This window comes from Ambystoma mexicanum, chromosome 12 (assembly GCF_040938575.1).
Source record: "Ambystoma mexicanum isolate Mex_15411 chromosome 12, UKY_AmexF1_1, whole genome shotgun sequence".
In the NCBI taxonomy this organism is placed as follows: Eukaryota; Metazoa; Chordata; class Amphibia; order Caudata; family Ambystomatidae; genus Ambystoma; species Ambystoma mexicanum.
The window spans coordinates 134,162,084-134,186,044 of NC_090936.1; positions in this window are offsets into that span (position 1 = coordinate 134,162,084).

A 23,961-nucleotide genomic window follows, 5' to 3' on the forward strand; every position below is an offset into this window, starting at 1 on the left:
ACGTGGACCCCTGCAGACGCAGCCGTGCCACCACTGGCACCAGGCACTTGGTGAAGACCCTTGGCACCGACTTCAAACTGAAGGGAAGGGCCTTGAATTGATAGTGCTGCCCCTGAAACACAAAGCGTAGAAACTTTAAATGCCCCTTGTGGATGGGGATGTGAAAATAAGCATCCTCCAGGTCCAGCAACGCCAGGAAATCCCCTTCCTCTAGTTGTCCCAGCACATGCTGAAGGGTGACCATCCGAAACTTCTGGGACTTGATATATTTGTTGAGGCGGCGGAGATCCAGGATGGGCCGCCAACCGCCGGTCTTATTTCTGACGAGGAAGTACCGTGAATACACGCCAGAGGCCCGAAGCCTCTTCGGGACGAGTTCTATCGCGCCCTTTTTCAGCATCGCTCGTACCTCTAAAAGCAGTTGAGGGACATGGTTTTCCTGCCTGGCCACTGGTGGGACGCGGGGACACTTCCTTTGGCATTCCAGGGTGTGCCTGTGGGTCAGGTCGTCCAGCACCCAACGGTCGGTAGAGATGGACTTCCACACGCCGATGAAGTTTGCCAGCCGGCCTCCAACCGGGGTGCTCACGTGGGGGCCCGGCGTCACGGCTGGTTCAGTCCTGCTTCATCGTGGACGTTCCCCCTTAGGGGCCTTGGCGACAACAACGATTTCCTCCAGCTTTGCTGCGGCCCCTGTAGGGTTCCTGGGTTCGTTGACGGTACGAAGAGAAGCTGCCCGCAGAATCCTTTGCAGGCACCATGGGACTTGCCTCTGGAGGTCTGAAAGGACGGCTGTTGCTGTTGGAGTGTGCCCAAGGCACGACCCGTCTCGGTATCTGCTTACAGAGATTCATCCACCGTCTTGCCGAAGAAGTTGTCCCTGTCGAAGGGCATGTCCAATACCCTTGTCTTGACGTCCTGATGGAAATTGGTGGCCTTCAGCCAACCTCGCCGACGAAGGCAAACACCGTTGCCCATCTGGCGGAAGCCGGTGTCGGCGATGTCCGTGGCCGCCTTGATGGCACGGCCCGATGGCACCTCGCCTTCTTGTAGGATTTCAAGGGCCTCCGCCCTCTTGTCTGGAAGGAAGTCCAGGAGAGGGGCGATCTTAAACAAAAGCTCCCTGTCGTAGCAGGCCACGATGGCGAGAGCGTTGGCCGCCTTAATGGTCATTGCCGCTGACGAGATGACTCGTCGTACCATGGCATCTAGCTTCTTTCCCTCGCCATCTGGTGGGGAAGTGGAAGTCGATGCCACCGACCCTGCAGATTTCTTCCTGGCCGCAGCCGAGACCACCGAGTCCGGGGACGGCTGAGATCTGAGACACTTCGGTGCCAGGTCTGGCACCCTGTATTTCTTCTCGTACCGGTCTCTCTTTCCGGGGCCGAGATCGGGTTCTTCAGGAGGGACAGCCCTTAGTCCCAAATGTCATCCAACAGCAGGATCAAGAGCATGGTCTTCCTCTTGGCGCTAATAAAGGAATCCCTCCTTCTTCTTCTCCTCAGGGTTCAGTTGAAATAGCTCTGAGGCCCTATAGATGATGGCCTGGAACAAACCGATCTCGTTGGGTGGAGAAGCCCTGGGCACCGGCGACGGGAGGTCCGTTCCGTCGTCGTCTCGTCCCTCGGTGGATGGGATGGAGGTGAAGGATGGTAGGGTGGAGGCGGATGGACTCCTCTCCTCTCAGGCAGCGAGTCCCCTGAAGGTCCAGACGCTGCTGGATCGCCCATCGGAGGCATGGGCATCCTTGCCCTCATCTCTGAGCATAGGGTGTGCAGAGCTTGTAGGATGTCTGCCGACCTGTCCATCGGTGGTGGCGATTGCGACGGGAGTGTTAGCAGTGGCGTGGTGTCCTCCGGTACCTCACCGCCTTGCCGCTCCTCGTCTGTTCCCTCGCCGCTTTCCACGTTCGCCACATCGGGGTCCTTCCCGTAGGACCTGGCCTTGACAAACTTGTCCAGCACTGTCTTCAGGCCAGAAAGCTCATCCTTGGAGGAGATATCCGAGTCCGGCAGGACTACCGTGCCCCCCCCTTCTTCTCGGCCAGGCGCGACGGCCTCGGGGAGATGATCGGCATCGTCTTCACAGGAGTCTTCTCAATGGGCAGGAAAGACGATTCCTTCCGAGCATGTAGGGAAACTCTTGTCTTGTGGGTCGTCTCCACTGGTACTTCATCCACGGCCTTCGCCAGGGACGCCACCACTCCCTCAATAGACACCTTTGCCTGATGAACCTGGGCCTTCACGACCTTAGGCGCGTCTGAGGCCTTCACCGTGGGGGAAGGGTCAATGCCCTGCTCCCCCTTGGCTTTCTCTGTCAGAGTCGACCGGGCCTTCTCCAGAAGCTTACCCGGGTGGTCCGACTTCCTTTTCTTCGCAGAGCCGGAGCGTTGGCTCATGGTTGACAGGGTTGGCGATGCTGCGCCCAGCCTGGCTGCCGCAGAGCCCATACCAACGGCGCTCCCGGTCTCCGCGGACTCGCAGTGCTTTGCCTTATGTTAGGCCCCGGTAGCTGGAGCACCCACAAAGGTCTTAGAAGACCGCTCAGATTTCCTCTTGGGAGAAGCATGCTGCTGGGGCTCACCCGCCGCCGGGATCTTAGTCTGCAGCCACTCGGCGAGCCGCTTGCAACCGTCCTTCATGGTGCGTGGCACCATGTCCTTACAGAACGCACAGGCCTCTTTCACGTGCGATCGGTCCGAATGTAGGCAATAAAGGCACAGGGAGTGCCCATCGTCCAGGAAGATGTTCAGGATCTGCCCAGGATGTGGGCTGCAGAACAGAGGTATTGAGTTACTCCTTTATCCTCGGCCATGTCTACGCGGTCTAGGCCTCCAAGAATCTTCTGGAATCCTCTAAGAAGTGAAACGACAAAAAATCGCCCTTGAGGGGCATAGAAAGTTTGGAAAAACGGGTCCCCGTTAGTCAGATGATGGATCGATCGAGCTTGAGGCTCAATGGACCGAAAAATAGAGCAAAACTCTTAGAAAAATCGCAATACGCAGTAAAACTTCGAGAGCTATAGCACGAGGACTCCCAACACTTGAACGTGCGGTAAAAATCTGAAGATGGCTGCCAGAGGAGGGGCGTAGGTAGAGGGCATTCATTGGCTGGGGGCAGTATGACCCAGAGACCAGTGATTGGTTGTTAGGAGAAAGACAGTTCAGAAACAAAACTGAAACTGATTTTTTCCTTTACCGAGGATTCCCAGCCTGATGACAGGGAATATTCATGAGCATGTGAATCCATGCCAGACGCCATGCTGGAGAAGTATTTTTCTCCATTTACCAAACACACATTTACATTCTTTTGAGTGAAGAAGTACCAGGAGTACCAACATGAACATATGTAAAATACTATCATGGAATGCAAATGGTTTAAATAACCCTATAAAAAAAGAAAAGCGTTCTAATGTACTTAAGAAAGAACAAGGTGAACATTTCAGTGCTGCAAGAAACCCATCTAACTAGTGCCAAGGTGGCCTGGTTAGGTACAGTGTGTGTGGAGACAGAGTACATTAGTGCTTATGATGAGAAAACAAGAGGGGTCAGTATTTTGCAGAACAAGACGTTTAAGGTAAAACCCAGATTTGGAGATTGCCACCCTAATAGGAGATTGGTGAAACTGGATGGCAAACCTGTAACATTGGTCAATGTCCATATGTCAAACACAGAGCCTGAGATCACCACACAAATCCTACTAATGAATTGACCTGTTCATAATGGCTGCAAAGGTTACAAAGTCAATGTTATCTTCAGAGATGAGAATTATACCACTGTCTGATCATGTGTATGTTGAAATGCCACTGAAATTGTAAATAAATAAGAGAGACTTCCAGTGGCATCTCAGTCTTGCCATTGTGGAACAGAAAGACATACCAAATAGAACTAAGAGAAATAAAACAATTTTTGGATCAAATTGCAGATTCTCTCACAAATTGGTGACACCTTAGGCCAGCTTGAGGGCATTGGTTTCAGGGCTATGCAGATTAAAAAAAAAAATCTAGCCAAACTAACATAGAAGGTCAACATGATGGAGCAAGTGGAAAAAAAGCTGACCTTCGTTTGAAACACTCCAAAAAATAGAGGCAGAAAAGTACAAACTGAGATGGGGGGGGCATAGTTCTGAAATTCATAAATGTTCTCTGAGGAAGTAATGAGGTCTGGCAAAATAATGGCACTCAAACTCAAGAGAATGGAAACAGACTATGAATGCCAGCAGAAATGCCAGGAATGGGCAACTGATGAACAAAAAGCATGTAAAGACAATTGAAGCATTCTCTTCAGAGTTGGCATAAAAAGACTTAGCAACTATATCTAGACCCCTGGACAAGAATTGACATACTCCGACATACAGTTCTTGAATGGAAAAACAGGGGGGTGTTGTGAATAGAAATGGAACACCATCCCTTTAAGATGAGAGACACTGGGAAAGGGAGGGGGATCAGTTATGGAAAGAAGTTAAATAAAGATTGAACGCAGACCCGGCTACGCGTATCATTGGCTTGGCCACATGTTGCACACAACAACTGGCTACCAAGGGAAGTGAGCTCCAGGGAGGTGATTTGCCGACACGGAGAGGCATGCCTGGAGGCTCTGGCACCCAAGGAGGATGGTGTATGCAGCGCATAGGTGGAGGAAGCCTGCCATGGTGATGGCATGACAGCAGGACACAAGAAGAGCAGGTGCAGAGAGAAGGAGGCTGGGTCCACAGCAGGAGTGGAAGCGGTGTGGCTACGGCGCAGAGGGAAGGTAGCCCGACCAGATGAGCACTCAGCTGCTGGAGGAAGAATCATGCGAGAGGTACACGACACTAGCAGTGCAACGGACGGCACAGAAGTAAGGTGCAACAGCGTGGGGAAGGACAGAGAGGGGGAAGGACTGAAACTAATACAGATCACTCGCACAAGCCAGAGAGGGAAAGCAGGGAGGCCACCACCCACACACAGGCCTGAGAGGAAGCTAGATCCCACACACAGGCCAGAAAGGGACCTAGAAGAGTACACAGGCCCGGAAAAGAGGCCACACCACCAAGAGAGGAGTGGCGCCCTTGGCAGAGACACGTACCAGGAAAATAAGTAGAATAAACATACAAGAGCAATAACTAAGCCAAAGGCACTGCCAGAGGAACTCGGGGCCCGCACCAGCTGTCTGAATACCACGGTAGAAGACGGGAAAAGCAAGTGCATAGGAAGAGTACAGACGTACCAGAAACCACACATACTTATCAAAGCAACCAGGGTGACAGCAAAATGGTGGATAACGCACAGGAAGGCGCGGGAGCGCCAGTGGCGGCAGGAGCACCTGCCCTCAATCCACTATCTATGTCCGCAAGGGCCACATTTCTGAGGAAGTAAGCCCATTTCCCTAAAACCGCAGCATGACCAGGGCCACAGATGGGAAGAGTGGATGGATGAGTTTGAGGACTTTATCAAAGCAGTGGGAGATCAGGGTTCCTCTAGCGTCGCAGACATATTCACAAACCTTGTGGGGAAGGAGATAAAGAGCATCATGAAGACAATCCTTGCACCAGAAAGGACAATGTACCCCATGCTGGTGGCAGCAGGCAACAAGATATTGGTGGTACTCCCCAATAGAGACTACGAACAATAGTAATTTAACCAATGTGTACACCTCCCGCATGAGACTATAGGGGAGTTTGTACTCCAGCTCCAAAAGAAAATCACCCATTGTGACTTTGAAAACATTTCAGGCAACGCGGCCATCTGCTTACGTATCATTGAAGGGTGTACATCATCAATCAATTTTTTAGGAAACACCTATTGAAGAAGCTGCTATCTATTCCAGAGATCATGGACCTGGCAAGAGTGTATGAAAGGGTTGAAGCCCAAGCGGCTGCTATGGAGAACCGGAAGAGAACAGAAACACTAGCAGGCATGCAGATGGCACCATCAGGGTGCGGCAAGAGCCAAATGAGCCCCAGAAGAACCAAACAAACCAGCTTAGTTCATGGACACCAAGGGGATAAGCAATGCCATTGATGTGGCTTTGAATTCCCACACCGAGGGCAATGCCCTGCATGGGGACAGATGTGTCTGAGATGTGGTTGGGAGATCAGGAAACCCGGACGGACGCCCGGAACAGCCAAGGACCTTCAACAACAGAATGTACCCGAATACACAGACGCGATCGACAACTGGGAGAACAGCGCCACCAGACAGGCAAGATTTGCAAGGGCGATGGAAGATCTCTCCATGCAATCATACCCGCAGTTTCAAGAGGGTCAAGATCATCACATTGAACACAACCAGATGCCATTCCTACATCAGGAACTGGACGACATGAGCCACACATGAGACCTGTATGAAAACCCCATCCCGAACAAGGAGGAGAGATGGATACACAAGACGACTATGGACTCATGGATCAATACAGCAGAGTATGTATGCCGCATCAGTGAAGAAGATGGAAATGGAACAGCTCAGAGGGTGACCATCCAAATAGGAAACCTCAACCACCAATTAATTGTGGACACGGGGGCCACTGTCAATGTGATGAGTGAGAACATACACCAGCTGATCAAGGAACTGTACCCATTACAACCATCCCAAGCAAAGATATTCCAGTGGGGAGCAGCATCACCCCTCCCCTCCACGGGCCTGTTCAAGTGCAAACTACACCACAAGGGGCAGGTGGTGCCTACAACTATACATGTGATACAGAGCCTAGCCATCGGCCAATGCCTTCTCAATTACTACACGGCGAGAGCTCTGGCCCTCCTTGACATACAATACGACCAATCAGAAGTGGTCTTAGTGTTCCCAACAAAGACAAAGAACGTGAACCTCATGACTGTTTGAAATGTCAATGGAGTACATTCAGACCCAGTTCCCGATGCTATTCAAAGAGGTCAGAATTCTCAAAGACCTGGTGATAACCCTACATGTTGACCCGACAGTGACGCCAGCACCTCAAAACCCACGCACTGTAGGGTTTCACATGCAAGCGCAAGTGTCCAAAGAACTCCAGCTACTACTAGACAACGACATAATTGAAAGAGTCCGCGGACTCACACCATGGGTGTCGTTGCTTGTCGTAGTTCCAAAGGATAAGGATCGCCTGCGCCTATGCGGAGACAGAGGGAATGGCACCCTGGCCCCAATATTGAGGACATGATCATCCATTTGAACCAGGCTGCACGATTCTCAAAACTTGACCTTAACGAAGGTTACCATCAGCTGGTGATCCACCCGGACTCAAGACCGATTACGACCCTGGCGACCCTCGAGTTGTTTTTCTCAATATAAATGATTGAACTTTGGGATATCCTGAGCTATGGAAATATTCCAGGAGACGATTCACTGACTGATCTTGTCTGTAATAACCACATTCAACTACAGCGACGACATCCTGGTATTTGGCAAGACTCAAGACCAACATGACGCCATGCTGCTACAAGTATCCTGCAGTCCACAGGCCTCACCCTAAATGGAGCGAAATGTGAAATCAACAAGCCCAGCCTACGATTTTTCGGTTGTTCTCAAGCACAGAAATGACTGCAGACCTAGCCAAAATTGAAGCCATCATGGCCCTAGCTCCGCTTGGGGAAGTTTCAGAACCAAGATCTTTCATGGGCATGGCAGGCTACTGTGCACACTACCTCCCCAGTTACGTGACGCTTACTGACCCGCTGAGATTCCTACTCAAGAAGGATGCTCCATTCACATGGACTGCCGAGTGCGACAGCTTTTCAGACCATTAAGAAAGAGCTAGATAATGGTGGGGGCTGACCTACTTTGACCCCGCATGGGACACGGAAATCACAGTGGATGCCAGCCCAGTAGTCCTAGGCTCCATCCTAGCCCAGAGTGTGCCTCCGCAGTCCCCCAAGTGACACTTGGTTGCCTACAACAGCCGTGCCCTGTCACCCACGGAGAAGGCATACTCGCAAGCTGAAAGGGAGGGCCTTGCGACGGTGTGGGCATATGAGAAATTCCACCACTTAGTTTTCGGCAGCAGATTTACCCTCGTCACGGACCATTAAGCGCTGCTGTCGCTATTTGGGAACCTAAAGACAAAGATGCCCATTCTTATAGAAATATGGGCCAACAGACTACAAGAATACAACTTCCGGATAATTCACAAACTTGGGGGTGGGGGGATACAAACCCCGGCAGATTATCTTTCGAGACATCCAGTACATCAAACAAAGCACACCCGCGAAAAAGAAGCAGAACACTACATCCAACACCTATCAGAGAATGCACTAGCCCCAACCCTCACTATGGCGACATTTACTTACAAGAGCAAGGCGGACCCAACCATCAAAGCCGCAATACGACTTACCAATATCAACAAGTGGAGAAACTTCAAGAGAGAATTGCAATACAACGAGGGAATAGATATGAAAGAAATAGAGAGAATGGCCAGAATACAAAGGGAGCTGGCTACAACTGGAGAAGGACTACTACTGCCTGGAAGTCGCCTGGTAGTACCTAAGTCACTACGGAAGACAGTGGTCAATCTAGCACATGAAGGGCACAGAGGACTGGCGAACACCAAGAAAATACACAAAAACCAAGTATGGTTCCCATACATGGACACCATAATCGAGGACATACTCGCATACTGCCCAGCATGTCAGAGAGGCAGCGGCCACCATAAGCCTGAGCCCCCTGAGCATGGTTCCTCTTCCAAAAGGATGGTGGCAAAGGGTAGCAATAGATTTCTCTGGACTGCTGGAAGAAGGTGGCCATCTACTTGTGGCCATGGATGAGTACTCACGCTTCCCAGTGGTAAAGCTGGTACAGTCAACACCTTTTCACAGCATTGTGGGTGTCCTGGATGAACTATTCAGTGAATGGGGTGTACCGAATGCAGTCAAAACAGACAACACACCCCCATTCCAAGATTATGATTTCAGGAAGTTTGCAGCACATATGGAATTCACACAGCAGAAAACCATGCCCCTCTAGCCACAAGCAAATGGAATGGTAGAGCGCTTCATGGCTACATCAAGAAGGCACAACAAAAAGCAAAGATTGACCAGATGCCATTCGCGCAAGCTTTATGCCAAATGTTGAGGAGCTTCCGGACCACCCCACATGAAGTCACAGGGAAGACCCCAACTGAAATAATGATACGACTCCGAACAAGGCTCATACAATTTGAAGACTACACAGAGGAACAAGATGCGAAAATCAGGGAGCGAGACCCAGAGCGGAAGAGAAAGGGAAAACAGTAAACCGACCAACAGAGAGGAACCAAAGAATCCGAAATGACAGTTGGAGAACAAGTGCTGGTCCGGTAGAAGCAACAGAGGAAAAAGGACACCAGGTATGACCCCCCAAACCCTTCCAGATGATCGAAGCAAAAGGCTCCATGATCACAGTTTCAAGAGAAGGACAAAACATAACCCGGAATGCATCCTTTTCCACAAGCTGCATACCAGGGTAGAGGAGGATGAGGGGCGGGAGTCAACTAAGGATCTAGAAGGAACCATGAATCCACCAGGAGAGCCACAGGAGAACGAAGGAGAAGGCTCACCAATGACAGAAGAGGAACCGAAGGAAGGAAACAGGGAGAGACTCGCAAATCCCCTAGGAGGTGGCACCAAATCATCCAGAAGCCCCGAGACTGATCAAGCAGATCTAAGCGATGAGGCATGATAAGTGGGGGCAGGGGGCAGATGATGTGAATAGAAATGGGACGCCATTCCTTTAAGACAAGAGACACTGGGAGAGGGAGGGCACGTGGGCTGTGGGAGGAAGGGGCGGGGGCAAAGGGAAGGGGGTCAGTTATGGAAAGAAGTTAAATAAAGAGGTTGAACGCAGACCCGGCTCCACGCATCATTGGCATAGACCACATGTCGCACACAACATGGAGGTGAACAATTGCCATAATGATGTCCAAAACTAGTAAGACCAAAGGTCCCCATGGATTCACGAGACTTAAGATATACTAACAACCCTACTAACAGAGGTGTTCAATAAGGCCAGAGTTTTCCACAGGCAGTGAAGGAGATCCACACAACTGTGACTCTCAAACTGGGAAGCGATGATCTTGAATGCACCAACTACAAGCAGACTACACTAATTAACGCATACGCAAAGATGATTGCAAAATGTTGGGCAGAAAAATGGGGTCAATGTATTGACACAGTAATACACGTGAATTACATGGGGTTTACAAGAAGCAGGAATAGAAACATTAACCGAAAACAATTGCTCAAGCTTTTGTACAACAAAGACAGGTTAGAGCATCATCTGGTGGTAAGCCTGGACATGGAGAAGGCCTTCGACAACATTGAATGGGATAAAATGTTCGCAGTGTTGGAACAAATGAACATGGGTAAAATTGTTTGAGCACTTAATGAGGTGGCAACATCGGGGGTCATTACAAATGGGGAAATATCTCAATGAATCTCACTAACTAAAAACATGAAACAGGGTTGCTCATTATTGACTAAACTTTTACGACATTGCCCTAGAACCCTGGACGATCTCCATAAGGGGATCTGAGAAAAATAAAATAAGTTGAGCTAGAAGACTATGAATACAAACTGCTAACTTTGTGGGTGACATGCTGCTTACGATATCCAACCTAGAAAGGAGTTGTAAATATGCAAATGCAATGCCCTAAACGTAACGTGAAGGTTTTTGCCATTACAATGATGGCACTGATGCCATGGTGCTTTAATGTCTCTGCCATTTTGAATCAAGACTTGTGCCTGCTCCATCCAAGAAAACTTCTTAAATTATCGAGTATGTGGCTGACGTTAGGCAGTGAAAGAAAAGTAATCATATTAGTTATTGTTTCAAGGAAGTTGAGCACATGGAGTTATAACAATGTATTTCTTTAGCATTAGTCAGACAGAAATGCAATAGTTGCAAAAGATGTGTTCTGGTGTGAACCAGGCCTCAGGTTGAGGCACTGCCAAAATACTTAATCAGACTTTGAATCTTCTGCCCTCTAGCAAAGTCTTAGGACCACCGGGTACAACATCGAATGGCCAGTAGCACAAATAATACAAGAAATCATTTCTTAAAAGTAAAGTCTCTGTTATATGTTTTTCTATGAAGATCTTTCCCAAGCAAGATGAATGTCCTGCAAACTAACAGTTTCTATGGCTCATTATGAGCTGGCCGGTGCGGTAATAACGTGCTGGTATTAACATATAAAAGCACGTTACTGCACCGGCCAACTACGAGTTGGGCGGTGAGGTGGCGGAATGACCTCCGGCTCACAGCCATCTTACGGGGGAAAATCGCTGTTATTCCAGGCACCTGTAATACCGCCACCTGAAATACCGGCAAAGTCCCCCATGGAGTGCAATGGGACTCCATGAAATGGGGACTTGCACCGGCTACCGGAAATCGTAATCGATACTGGAGCAAGTGCCAGTATCAGTAATTCTGTTTGTAGGTATCCTGGCGTATTTACCACCAGGATACAGCCAAACATATAATAAGCCATCTGTCCTTGGTTTAACAAATGTATCTATGTGGTAGTTGCAATGCTATGTTTCACGGGGAGTATGCTGCAAGGTCTGGGAACCGTTGAGGGTGCCAAAATGTATTCCGTCATGGGAGAGGATGTTTGTGCATCAATTTATTGCCATGAGATTTCACTATTGCTAATTGCCCAATTAGGTCATCTGCAGGGGGATGGTTTTGGAATTTGGAATGTCACATGTAATGTAGTAACCAATAGAGCAGGGTAATATATGTTGATCTTTAGGTTTGTAAATGGTAAGAGCCAGTAGGAGAATAGGGGTGTGCATCTATTTAATGTACGAAATAATTATTGGAAGTTTGTGGTTTCGGTCTATAAAAACTGTGGCCCTGTGTGAGTGGGTCGAGATTTCTCAGCCTTTGGGACAATTGAGACTGATTGACCTCCCGGTCGATAATTGAATGCATTAAAGTGCTCTCTTTCTGCAACGCATGAACCTTGATATTGTGTGCTGGATTTATTTGGAGTCAAACAGTCTACTAGAGATGCTAGAAGTGGTCCAAGGATATGGAGTTGTCTTTGCGTACAAGATAAAATGGCCAAGGACGAGTGTGATGCTGCTATGAAAGATTGTCTGCAAGGAGGAATATGCTAGTTTACCGCTAAAGTGAGAGCAAAAGGAAATAAAGTGTCTGGGATCCTGTTCAAGGAAAACACATAACTACCTCCTGTACAATCCTGACAAACAATTTAGAAGTTGACATTGCAAGATGGTGTTAATTGAATCAGAGTACATAGGCCTGAATAAACACCTTCAAAATGAATGCTCTCCTGCTTTTCCTCTATTTCTACAGCAGCCTCCACGTTCTGGCCAAAGGAAAGGCATATACAAGATTGGAAAATATGTTTAGATACGTTGGGTGGTCAGAGTGCACAAAAGCTCTGCTATCCCTAGAAATGATTAAATTGCCCCCAAGAAAGAGGGTTTGGATTCCCTCATCTAAAAGCACATGATCAGGCATTTGACGCAGCCAACTTAATACACTAGTTCAAGGAGAAAACCTGTGATGACATGCGATGGCTGTCGATTGAAAGAACCATTGGAACGGATAGCTTCATCTAGAAATGTTACATAATCCAAACCCAACAATGCCCCTAATGAGTATGAGACTGATGTTTGACCAGATCTGCACTCATGCTGCCCACCTCACTGATTTACAAAAATCCATTGCTTAATCTACCAATCCTCCTCAGGCATGAGAACATTCGGGAGGGGGACTTAAAGCACTTGGCCAACTGTTGGAAAGGAATAGAGTACTACTCTTCAGGGAACTGCACACCAGATTGGGAACACTGAAGTTAGGGACAGCCCAATAAAATCATGTCAAAGAAGACTTACACGACTATATCTTAGTGGGTACAAGCAACGTTGAGCTATTTATCCAGTTGTTGAAATCTATGTTGCTAGACCCATAGAGCAGCAGCTCAGCATTGAGCATATGTAAAACCATCATATGTTCTCAAAGTGAATGCTTGGATCAGACAAGAAAAGCATGGTAAATGATATTGCAATCAGCATTGATGGAGGAGGATTGGCTGAGGCACCTGAAAGGAATTCAGGAGGTGGGTCTTGGTTGGAAATGATATTCACTCAGCAGCAAATTGTCCTGCATACATAATGGTCTCTGGTGCACATGCATTAAAGAGGTTTATCTGCTGACAACACTTGCTAGAGTTGTCAGGAGGTGACAAACATCCACTCCCATACTTTCTTCGTGCCCAATAACACAACCCTAGCGGAAGGAAGTTGATCATAATATATCGCTACCAGAGACTAGACGTTTCAAGAGTGATGAATTAGTTACTTACCCGTGGTAACATTCTTTCGACTGGATGTTCCTCCCATGTATTCCTCATTTTATGACATCTTCATATCCAGCTTTAGCTGCTTTGGAATTTCTTTTCCAGCAGCCCCCCATCCCCAGGAGGTTTTCTGCTAACGTCCTGTCCCTTTCCAAACCGAACTTGTCCCGGATAGTCTTGTTAACCTCCTCCCAGAAGGTCTGCAGTGCTGGGCACGCATGGCATATGTGGAGCCAATCACTTTTAGCCGTGCTCCCACTCCAGCATCGGTCTGAGATATCCGGGTTCAATCTATGTAATTTCTCTGGGGTATAGAGCCATTGATACATTAGCTTCCACCAGAATCAGTAATCTGGATCCAGGTTGTCAGGCGGGGAATATCTGCCCAGAGTGATGCCCAGCTCTCCTCCGGGATTGCGCTTTCTATTGTGTTCTCTCATCTGTGTTGGAACGACAAGCGTTTTAAAGGGGAGGCGCCCGTGAGAAGCTGGTATATGTGTGAGATCAGATGTTTGTCCCCTGGATTTGTAATTAGGAATTTTCCAAAAGGTGTTAGGGGCTCGACTGCTGCAGTGTGGTTTTGGGGGGCCATAATCCAGTGGCGGACCTGGAAGAACGGGAAGCGTTGGGATTCACGCAGGTCCAGTTCTTCCTTACATGTGGCCAACGATTTGACCTCTTCCCCCAGAAACATATCCCTAGATTCTGTACAGCCCACAGCCTTCCAGTTGGGGTATGCTCGTGGGGGAGAACTGCGGGTTATCAAAGAGTGGGGTGAACGGGGAGAGGAATGTCATGATGTGAAATAAGTGCATGGCTTTATTGCACGTGTCCTCCACTACCTTTGTTACCTAGCTGTGATGGATATTGCTGGGTCGATCAGCTCTAGGCAGCCACAGCTTTTCCACCATTTGGTGTCCTGCCACCGCCCTCTCGATCTGCACCCATCCTTTCTTTGTTTTCCCCTGAACCAATCCTTAATAGCCCTAAGCTGCGCCACCCGGTAATATTCTTGAAAGTTCGGGAGGCCTACTCCCCCTCTGTTCGTGGCGAGCATCAGAGTTCTCAGTGCTATACGAGGCGTTTTTTTCACCCATATGTATTTGGAGAACAGCCCGTTTAGTGCCCTAAAAAAGGCAGTCAGGACAGGAATAGGGAGGGCCTGGAATAGGTATAGGATTTCCGGGAGTATGACCATTTTGATGGCATTCATTCTTCCTAGCCAGGACACCGACAGTGGGGACCAAGACTGTAGTTGCATCCAAATCAGCGCAAGCAATGGATGGAAGTTAGCCTCGTAGAGTCCGCCTTAAGGTGCACGTGATGGTTACCCCCAGAACTCGAACACTGTCAGGAACCCACTTGAGTTGCATTGCTTTTTCCACCTCTATCATGTCTGCCTGTAGCACCCATAGGTTTAGTATTTCTGATATAGTGACAAACTTTTAGGCCAGCTACCATACCGAACTCCTCCTTCTCTTGTAGCGCTGCGGGGTGGGAGGAGACCGGCTCCGTGCGTGTGAGCAGCATGTCGTCCGCGTAGGGCATCAGCTTGTGGGACCCACCCCCCGTACGTGATGCTCTTAATTGCCTCGACATTTTGGAGTATTGCCAACAGCGGCTCCAGATGCAGCGCGTAGCACAAGGGGGAATGTTGCCAGCCCTGACTCGTTCCCCTTTGGAGGAAAACCGGATGTGAAAACTGGCCATTCACTAGTAGTCTGGCTGCGGGATGGGCGTAGTTTGCCCGAATCCTCGCTATGCAGTTGGGGCCGAATCCCGTGCCACTGAGTGTATTGAAGAGGAAGGACCATTCGACGCGATTGAATGCCTTCTCTGCGTCTAATGCCACTAGCTCTGCCGGGTCTCCTTTCTTCTCAACTTTTTCTAACAGGTGGCAAATTCCCCTAAAATTATCATGCGTTTGACGTCCCTTGATGAAACCAGTCTGGTTCAGGTGGATCAGTGTTGGCATCAGCTGCCCTACCCTGTTCACAAGGATCTTAGTGTACATTTTGGCATCCTACTAATGATCACGATAGGGCGGTATGAGCCACACCTGGTGGGGTCTTTTCCCTGGTTTGGGGAAGAGGACGGTCTTGGCCTCCTCAATGGATTCTGTGATACTTACCTTGACGGCGAAGGAGTTAAAGAGGGCCTCTAGTCTGGGCGCCAGAATCGCCCTGAACCTCTTAAAAAATGCAGCCGGGAACCCGTCGGGCCCAGGGTTTTATTCTGTGGGAGACTCACAATTGCTGACATTACTTCGTCCTGTGTGATGTCCCGCTCCAAAGATTTACTGTCTATGGCAGTGAGCGTCTATATGGGTGCGGAGTTGATGTACTCATGCTGCAATCTCTTTTCGGGAGACTCAGAGGCATAACAGAGCAGAGTAGAAGGCATGGAACTCTGTGGTTATGTGTTCGTGATCAGGACCCTGTTGCCCAGTGATACTTCAATTGCCTGAATGGTTTGGGACACTTTTCTGCTTAAACTGTCTAGCTAATAGCTTGTTGGCCTTGATCTAATACCTTTGTTTTAAGTGTAGCAAGCTTTTTCCACCTGCTTGATATGGACGAAATTAAGTTTCCCCTTCACGTTCTTATATTGCGTTTCAGTGCTGGGGAGGCCTCCGTCTCCATTCTATGCATAATGCGCTTTACCTCTGCCTCTAGTTTGGATTCTAGTTTCCTCTTTAGCCTTATCCTGTGTGCCTCGGCCATGATGAGCTCCCCCCTCACTGATGCCTTAAATGCATCCCAAACTACACCCTCCAGGGTGCCCACCCGAGTTGTTTTCAAAGACCTCCACTATTTTACCTTCTAATGACTCACTTGTGGTCTGATCGCATAGGAAGGCATTTGGGAAAGACAAGTTCTATAGCCTGGATTGCTGAGTGGGTATGGCCAGGGCAAAAGTGATCGGAGCATTATCCAAGATGGTGATGGTATGGGTTTCTATCGAACTGACCTTCCCCATGAGAGTGGCCGAGGCACAGACATGATCTATTCTTGAAAACGATTTGTGTATGTGCGAGTAATGCGTATATGCTACTTCCTCTCCTTTTAGTGTGATCCAGACATCCCAGAGGGTTAACCTCTGGAACCGCTTGTTCAGTACCCACGATGTTGGGGGTTGGTTGTACCTTTTCACTGTGCTCCTTTCCCTAACTGGATCCCAGGCCATATTCAGTTTTCCTGTGATCGAGATAATCGATTTGAGGAACCCTTCTTGAGCAACATTCAGTGCGTAGATAGAGGCCATTGTGGGAGTGAGTGGGCCCAGTCTTAAGAGAATAGGTACCGGCCTGCCGGGTCCCTGTGAGACTGCAGGACAGACAACTGCGTGTCTCATTTAAATGCTGTGAGAACCCCTGCCCTTTCCCCTCCCGCTTTGGCCTGGAAGATCTTGGGGTATTGCCCTAGCCTTAGCTTATGTTTGTCCTGCCTCTTGATGAGGGTCTCCTGAAGAGCCACAATGTCTGGCTGGAATTTGGTTCGAAGTCCTTCTAGCTTCTGCCTTTTGACCGGGGCGTTTAACCCCGGATATTAATCGTCAGGCATTTTGGTAGTGTCTCCGACGATTACCTCTCTTTTGCAGAGCCACATTGAATGGTAGAATAGGGTCCTCACGGGGTCCCTTGTCTAGAATATCAGTTTGGTCACCCTGCTCAAATAGTGGAGCAGGCCTACTCCATCCCAGCTATTCTATCACTCTAGACATTAGTTGTCTATAAGATCCATCGGCATGGTCTGAGGGATTTGTCCTGTCAAACTATTTGAGGTTGCGTCCAATCCAATTGCAGATTGCAGGGTGTCATCTAGGTCCCTTAATCTTGAACCCTCAGAAGTGAAGGCATCTGGAACATTTTGTGTCCCATGCTGCAATCCAAATGGACAAGATTCCTCTAAAGATGGTTCATTATCCTCATAAATTGAGGATAGGGATTTGAGAAATTCCTTCCTTGGCAGTGGAGTGTATATTTTCTCGACATCGTTCGAGGATTTTCGGATTTGCGTCGACAATGGCGTTGACCTCTATAATGCCTTTGACGAAGGCTTCGACAGTTGTGGCGTCGAAGGTTTAAGACTTGACATGGTGTCTTTCGGTGCTGATGGCGTCAATGATTTTGGCTTCGATGAGAGCCTTTTCCTTTGAGTGAACCTCCAAGGGTTCTTGAGGAGTTTTCTCCTGGACACCCGGGCCCGAGGGCGCACAGGTTTTGTCCCTTGCCTTCTTTTTGTCATGCTTGTCGACACGCATGGCTCTCCTCTTTCTTCGAGGGGGGTCGAGGTCGCTTTCTCGAATACTTCAAGCATCTTCAGTCTGAACTTCTCCCACTCGGTCGGTGAGGCCGATTTGGTTGGGCATGAGACCTATTCTGGGGAGGAACTCAACGAAGATGGCAACCTGTAGCACCTTTTCTACTACCGCCATGAGGAAGGTGACGAGTGGTATGATCCACTGCATGATCGGTACCTTTTAGCTTTCCTCCAACAAGGCCTCTCTTGACTCGTCAGAGGGTTGCCTTTTCGACAGGGTTGTCAAAGGGGATTCATGGGACCTACCTGCAGCTAGTTTGCCTTTACACTCTTTCAGGGCTTTCACTGTCATCGATAGCCAAGACCCACACTCCGAAGTTGAAGGAGAGGACTACAGGCACCATAGACACAGCCGATGGGGGTCAGTGAGGGCCACTTTTGCTCCACAGTCGTGGCACCACTTGAACCCGATCTAGGAGCAGATGATGCCAACGAGGATGCGATTGCACTAAACGAAAGGTTTTAATCAAGGAACTGAAGCGCACTGATTATCCGAAGCGTTAGCTCTCATGGAAAAACAGAACTGAAGCTAACGGTTGCTGTGTGTGTTATATAACATCGATACCGAAACAGAGGCCCTTGAGGGCCATTGAGTCGACAGGCATCGGCGTGCAGAACCCCCTGCTGGAATTGTTTTTACAAAGCAGCTAAAGCTGGATATGGAAATATCATAAGATGAGGAATTAGTGGAAGGACACAATCCATTCTAAGGTGAGCTTTAATGACATTGAAACACTCAAAAGCCTTTGTATTAATCAGCAGAAGTGCTGTGGTGGTTGTTAAGAATATACTCAGCAACTGGTAATCATTGTGCAGATTAAGCTCAGAGATGTGGCTAAGTGAAATGTCAAATTTATTATCGATGGAACGGTGGCATACAGACTGAAAGATTGCATCAATTTCAGGTATTTTGGAGAATGTTCTTAGGATTTCTGCAATGAATGGGTGCGTGTTATTTAATGGAAATATGTGAATTTATTGAGAACTGTAGGTGCAACTGACCATTGTAGTGTACCCTTTCTTTACCTCCTACTCCCCTCCCCCATCCCCAGTTTCGTCAAACTCTCTGTGCCAAACATTTGGTGCACTTAGAGATTGAGTCTGACTAGACTACAATGTTAGAATGTTCTTATATTGTCTATGTAGCAATTTCCATGAGAAGCGCGACCATTCATCATACAGCTATCAACCAAGCTGTGATGAATGATGGTATGGCTATAAGGGCTTAAAAAAGGAAATTAAAGAGGATATCCATTTTGAGTTCACTGATGCTGATAATTTACCTAAACTGATGAACACCACAATTCGCAAACATTGATAAGAAGTTTATCATCAAGGTTTTGTGGTTGTAGCATTGGGCTTTGATAAGAACATTTTGGTTTATTTAATGTATCTGCAAAGCGCTGGAACAAGGCCCATGGGCGTAGAAGTGCAGGCAAGACACAAAACCAAAACATACACGAGTATCATCAGGGCATAGATGTCCGAGAGAGCGGATTCATGATTTATTCAAATGGAAAGGTCTTAAGCCTTTGTTTAAAGGATTCCAGTGAGGGGTAGAACCTGAGGTCAGGCGCTAAGGCGTTCCAGAGGCAGGGAGCAGCCATGGGAAAGCAGCCTTCCAAAACAAGTGAAAGTTTGGCTTTGGGGGTTACCAGTAGGACAGCGTTGTTGGATTTTAGCAAGCGCCTAGCTGGGAGCCATTCAAGCAAGGATGATGGCAACGCCAAACCTTTTCCAAAAAGACAGTTATGGGCAATGCAAAGTGTGTGAAACACAACTTGCTTCCGATCAGGAGCCAGTGTAAGCATTTCCTGGCTGAAGAGACATGTTCATGTCTCTGAAGCCTGCACACCACACAGACGGCATTACTCTGGACCACCTGGAGATGGGTAAGTTCTCCTTATCCTGGACTATGCAGGAGACGTGCACAATAGTCCTGGCGTGACCCGCTAATAGCCCGGGCTACCGTGGCACAGCTGTTGGCGTAGAGGAATGGATGAATGAGAGCTAGAACCTTTAACTGGCAAGATGAACAGGATACCAGATGACTTACATGGGCTTTCGTGTTTAGCTCTTGAGCCAGTATAACAACTAGAGGTTTTACTTTAGATAGTGTGCTAAGCAAACAGTCACCCACTTTAAAGGCGTTAAGTGTGGGCCAGGCCAGTGTTTGGTAATGCTGCAAATTCGGAAGGAACAGGTGGAGGGTGTTGTGCCATCTAGTTCGTCAAGGTTGTTGGAGGGTTCACCAGACAGACTGGCTCATTCAGATCGCCAAATTTGAGCAAACGATATGGCCGGTCTTGTTTATGTGGGGTTAACTCTGTCCGACGCTTCTGACTGACTTGGTGAGGGTGGGATGCCTTGAGGACTGTATTGGTTGGTGTTCTGGATGGCGCATTATTTCTCCTCATTGTTATCCAATGTCAGGTGCTCACCAGTGGCCAAATGAAGTGGGGGGCAGTGACATAAAACGATCAATACTCTTGTCGGATTTTGCTTCCTGTTTTCACATTATTGTTCCCATTTAGTACACAGTTTGTGCCATTCGGTAATCCTGTCCTTTTAAACAGTATTAACGTACACCTAAAACCATGCATAATGATTATGCACATAGTTTAAATAGCTATGATAAATCTACGGTGAGTTTGAAAATGACACCCTATGTCTGCAAGTCACGTATATAAAAACAGCCAGTCTGTTCAGCTTTCCCGCTGATCATGGATTGGAGGTGATCAACCCTGAGTGCTGCAGAGTGATCTCTTATGTGGGGAAATCAATACATTTACACTGCATTTGTAGAGACCATATTGAAGTAGATTAGTTTGACACTAAAGAAACCCTTCTTGTTGCTGAATTCCCTTTACATGCTCATCTTGTAAGGGGCGAGCAAAGCAGGCGATGGTGGATGATTTTCCAAAGACTCAAAGTGCCCTGCAAGACCAGCAAAATCTGCAGGCCACTGGAAGTTGGGGTTGGGGGTTAGGGGCTCTCTTGGAAAGAGGAGAAGAATGTTGGGAACCCATCAGGGACTATAATGTGAATTGGTGCTGCATCTGGACACAGGGATAAAAATAACTAGCAGCCAATTAAACCCATGCATTAGTCCAAAAGAGACAGGTTAGTTCCACAGCTTCAAGGTGCTACTTTTGACTCTCTGCCCAAGGTAACTAATGGCATAAGACCATGCATTGATTCTGTAATTGGGAATGTATATAAAAGGGCTTCACTACAAATCCTGAAAACATTTAAATCAAAACTGATCACATTTAATCGACACAAAGCTATGGTATGCATTTTTACGTGGATGTTAGATTTGCGTAATCCATGTAAGAGAAAATCATTCCACAGTGGTAGATCCTATTTACCAGGTGTTGCCTCATACCTAGGACCTGCTTTTAGCTCCTGCTCATTACATATTTATTTCAGTCCCTGGGAATTATGACCTTGACGTGGCAATCAAGTGTGGAGGTCGGGCAGGTAGGAAAACATGGTGGTGAGATTGAAAGCAGCAACTAAGGAGGTCCAGGAGAAATGAGGAAGCAGGTCAGTGACGTGAATGGAGGAGGAGCCATGAAAGCAGTGGAATTAGTGCGGGAGAACTGCTTTGGAGGCAGTGAGTTATGTCTGTGAAGTGAGGGTAAAGGAGTGTCTGTGCCACAGCAAGAAATATCAGTGAATGCCCATGCGATGGCAGAGGCTATAGCCCAGAAGAGGGGATGTGAGGCTCTAGAACGGCTGCCAGCAACCCATTCAATATTGTGCTCTTTTTCGAGGTGCCTCCAGTAGTCAGAACTAGAATGTAGCAGGCCAGGAAATGGACATAAGGGGCATTGGGTTGCTTGGTATACTCAAGCCAGACCTTCTTGAGATGAGGGGTCGGGGGGTAGGGGGGTGTGATCTGGCTCGAGTAGAAGGCATCCTTTGAGGAGGGGCAGACTCGTCAGGGCATCAGTTCTCATTTTTACAAGTACAGTTCTCTGAATGCCTTTGGCAAGGTTTGCACTTTACTAAAAACCGATAATAAAATAAAATGAAATCAATTGTGGCTTTTGCACAGAGGCACCTTCTGAGATCAAGTAATAGAGGAGAGATAATGTACCCTAAAGAAAGAAGTGCGGTGGACCAAGCTTTGCAGAGAATGTGTTGTTATTAAAGACCTGGCACAGGAAACCGAGGACAAAAGCATGCAGTTCTTTACCAAAGAGCTTTTAAAAGTTGAGGATTTTACTGTGACCCTGATGCTAAATAGAGTACACCGAGTGCATAGGTGGCCCATGAGATATTCTCCTTGGACCACATGATTTTAGGGTAAATGGGAACATCATTGTGGATGCCCAAAAAATTGAAAACAATAATATCCGATAGGCGCACGTGTCCGGTCTTTCTGGCGCTCCAGATGTTTTAGATTATAACTCCCATCCACACTAGCCAGCATAGCTAATGGTGAGGCATCGTGGGAATCAAAGTACCTGCTCTAGATTTATCAACCACTCTACAGTCGGAACGAGGGCAATAACCATCACCTCTGGAAGGACTGAGTATAGTCAGACATTCCTTTTTGGCCTCTCCTCCTGGTTTCAAGACAGTAATTCCCATAAGACCAGAGCAGAGCAGAAGTGGCACTCCTCACCAATAGAACTGGTGCCACCAAGTATACGTGGGAGGAGCAGCAAGAGAGACACGGATGTCTAGACAGAGGAACAAAACAACCTTGCATCAGAATTGAGAGGTGAAAGGGAGGAAGGGAGAGAGGAATGGAGGGAGCAGAGAGGGAAAGGAAGAGGAAGAGAGACATTTTGTGTGTGTGTGTGTGTGTGTGTGTGTGTGTGAGAGAGAGAGGATATGCATAGGAATGTTTAGATACAAACCTATAGATGTGAATTGCGATGGTGGCTTTTATTTATTTGATATCAACACACTTTTGTGGTTGCCAGTCCCCGAGGTTTCGGACATTCTTTTTATGACAGAGGGGGTAACTGCCATTGTGTTTGACTACATTTCTTATGTGGTCGATCGAGTATGCTCGTTAGGAGGGGGTTCTCTACCGGCATACTCTGCGAAGGGGTGACTAAGTGGTCAACAGAACACAAAAGGACAGTTCAATGCCTTTGGGGTCTATGCGTTTCACTAAAAAGGGTCAATTGTTGTAAAAATGTTAGGATGGTGTTATGCTTGAGCTAAAACATGGCGCTGGTGCGCAGTGTATTGTGGGGGCACTCAGAGCCATAATGGATATTTACTCAATGCCTCAGTGAAAAGCTGTACTTACTTTGCTGAGAGCTGAATTTACTTTTCTGAAGAAAACATGCTTTCCAAACCTGGGTATGCAGTCAAGGACATTCTGCTGGGAAAGCTGGTTTTGTTATGTCTTGTTATGAGTTATGGGACTGTTTTCCGTGGCGTTTGTTCTTAGGAGAGGAGGGAAGCGCTTTGCTCCTTGAGGTTACTGTCGGTTGACCCAGCTGGCAACCAACGGTTACCCATCAATGCGCAAGTGCATTGCCAGAAGGTTCGAGAAATTACCACCCCTTTTATAGGAGTGCATATATGCGGAACCCCTCAACAGTCAGATGGGACAAGTACAAAGACCTCAGTCGGAAGGGGGATGCCTTTGTCCGGCATACCTGTGGGCTGTTGTGCTCTCGGCCTGGCTGTTATCGGGGTCTTCCAGCCGCTTCTGGCGAGATGAGGGATTCAGTTACGCCCACGGTGATGTATTTTCTTTGGAATTCTCTGTCTTTTCTGTGATTTATTTCTGTGTTATCACTTGTTGCTTCCAAGCTTTGAATAAATAGCCGTATAAGTGCTCATTATTTTCTAAGCGTGCACGTGGTTGTAAGTCATTGCGTCGTCTACCTGCGTTTAAAGTATTGGCTCTGCAATTGGGCTGGTGATTAATGACTGTCCGTGCACTCTGGGCGAGCAATACAGATGGCTAACTCAGGGTGTAAGTGGAACTCAAGAGACATGAGCAGAGGATGTAATCAGACCCTAATTAGTGACCACATGTCCCTCCAGTGATCCCCTAACACTCAGCCTTCAGCATATAGTACCAGTTTGCTTACTGTCATGATTCACCGTTTCAGCCCCTTCTGGACTACATGGTCCATCAAACACTGCAACATCCTTTCGAGCATACTCCCAACATAGCCAACGCCATTGCGAAGTTACCCGTCTAGTGTTTCAACTGACCTGCCACTTCCTAGAAAACAGATGCGCCTCCGCGGCTCTGCACGTCTCAACGCTACCTTTCCGAAGTTACGTCAAGGGTGTGTCTAACTTTCCTCTACTCCTGTGCTATTCCCCTTGTTTAGCAGTTACTATTCTTTCCTGGTAATAATTGGTTCTGCCCGCGTG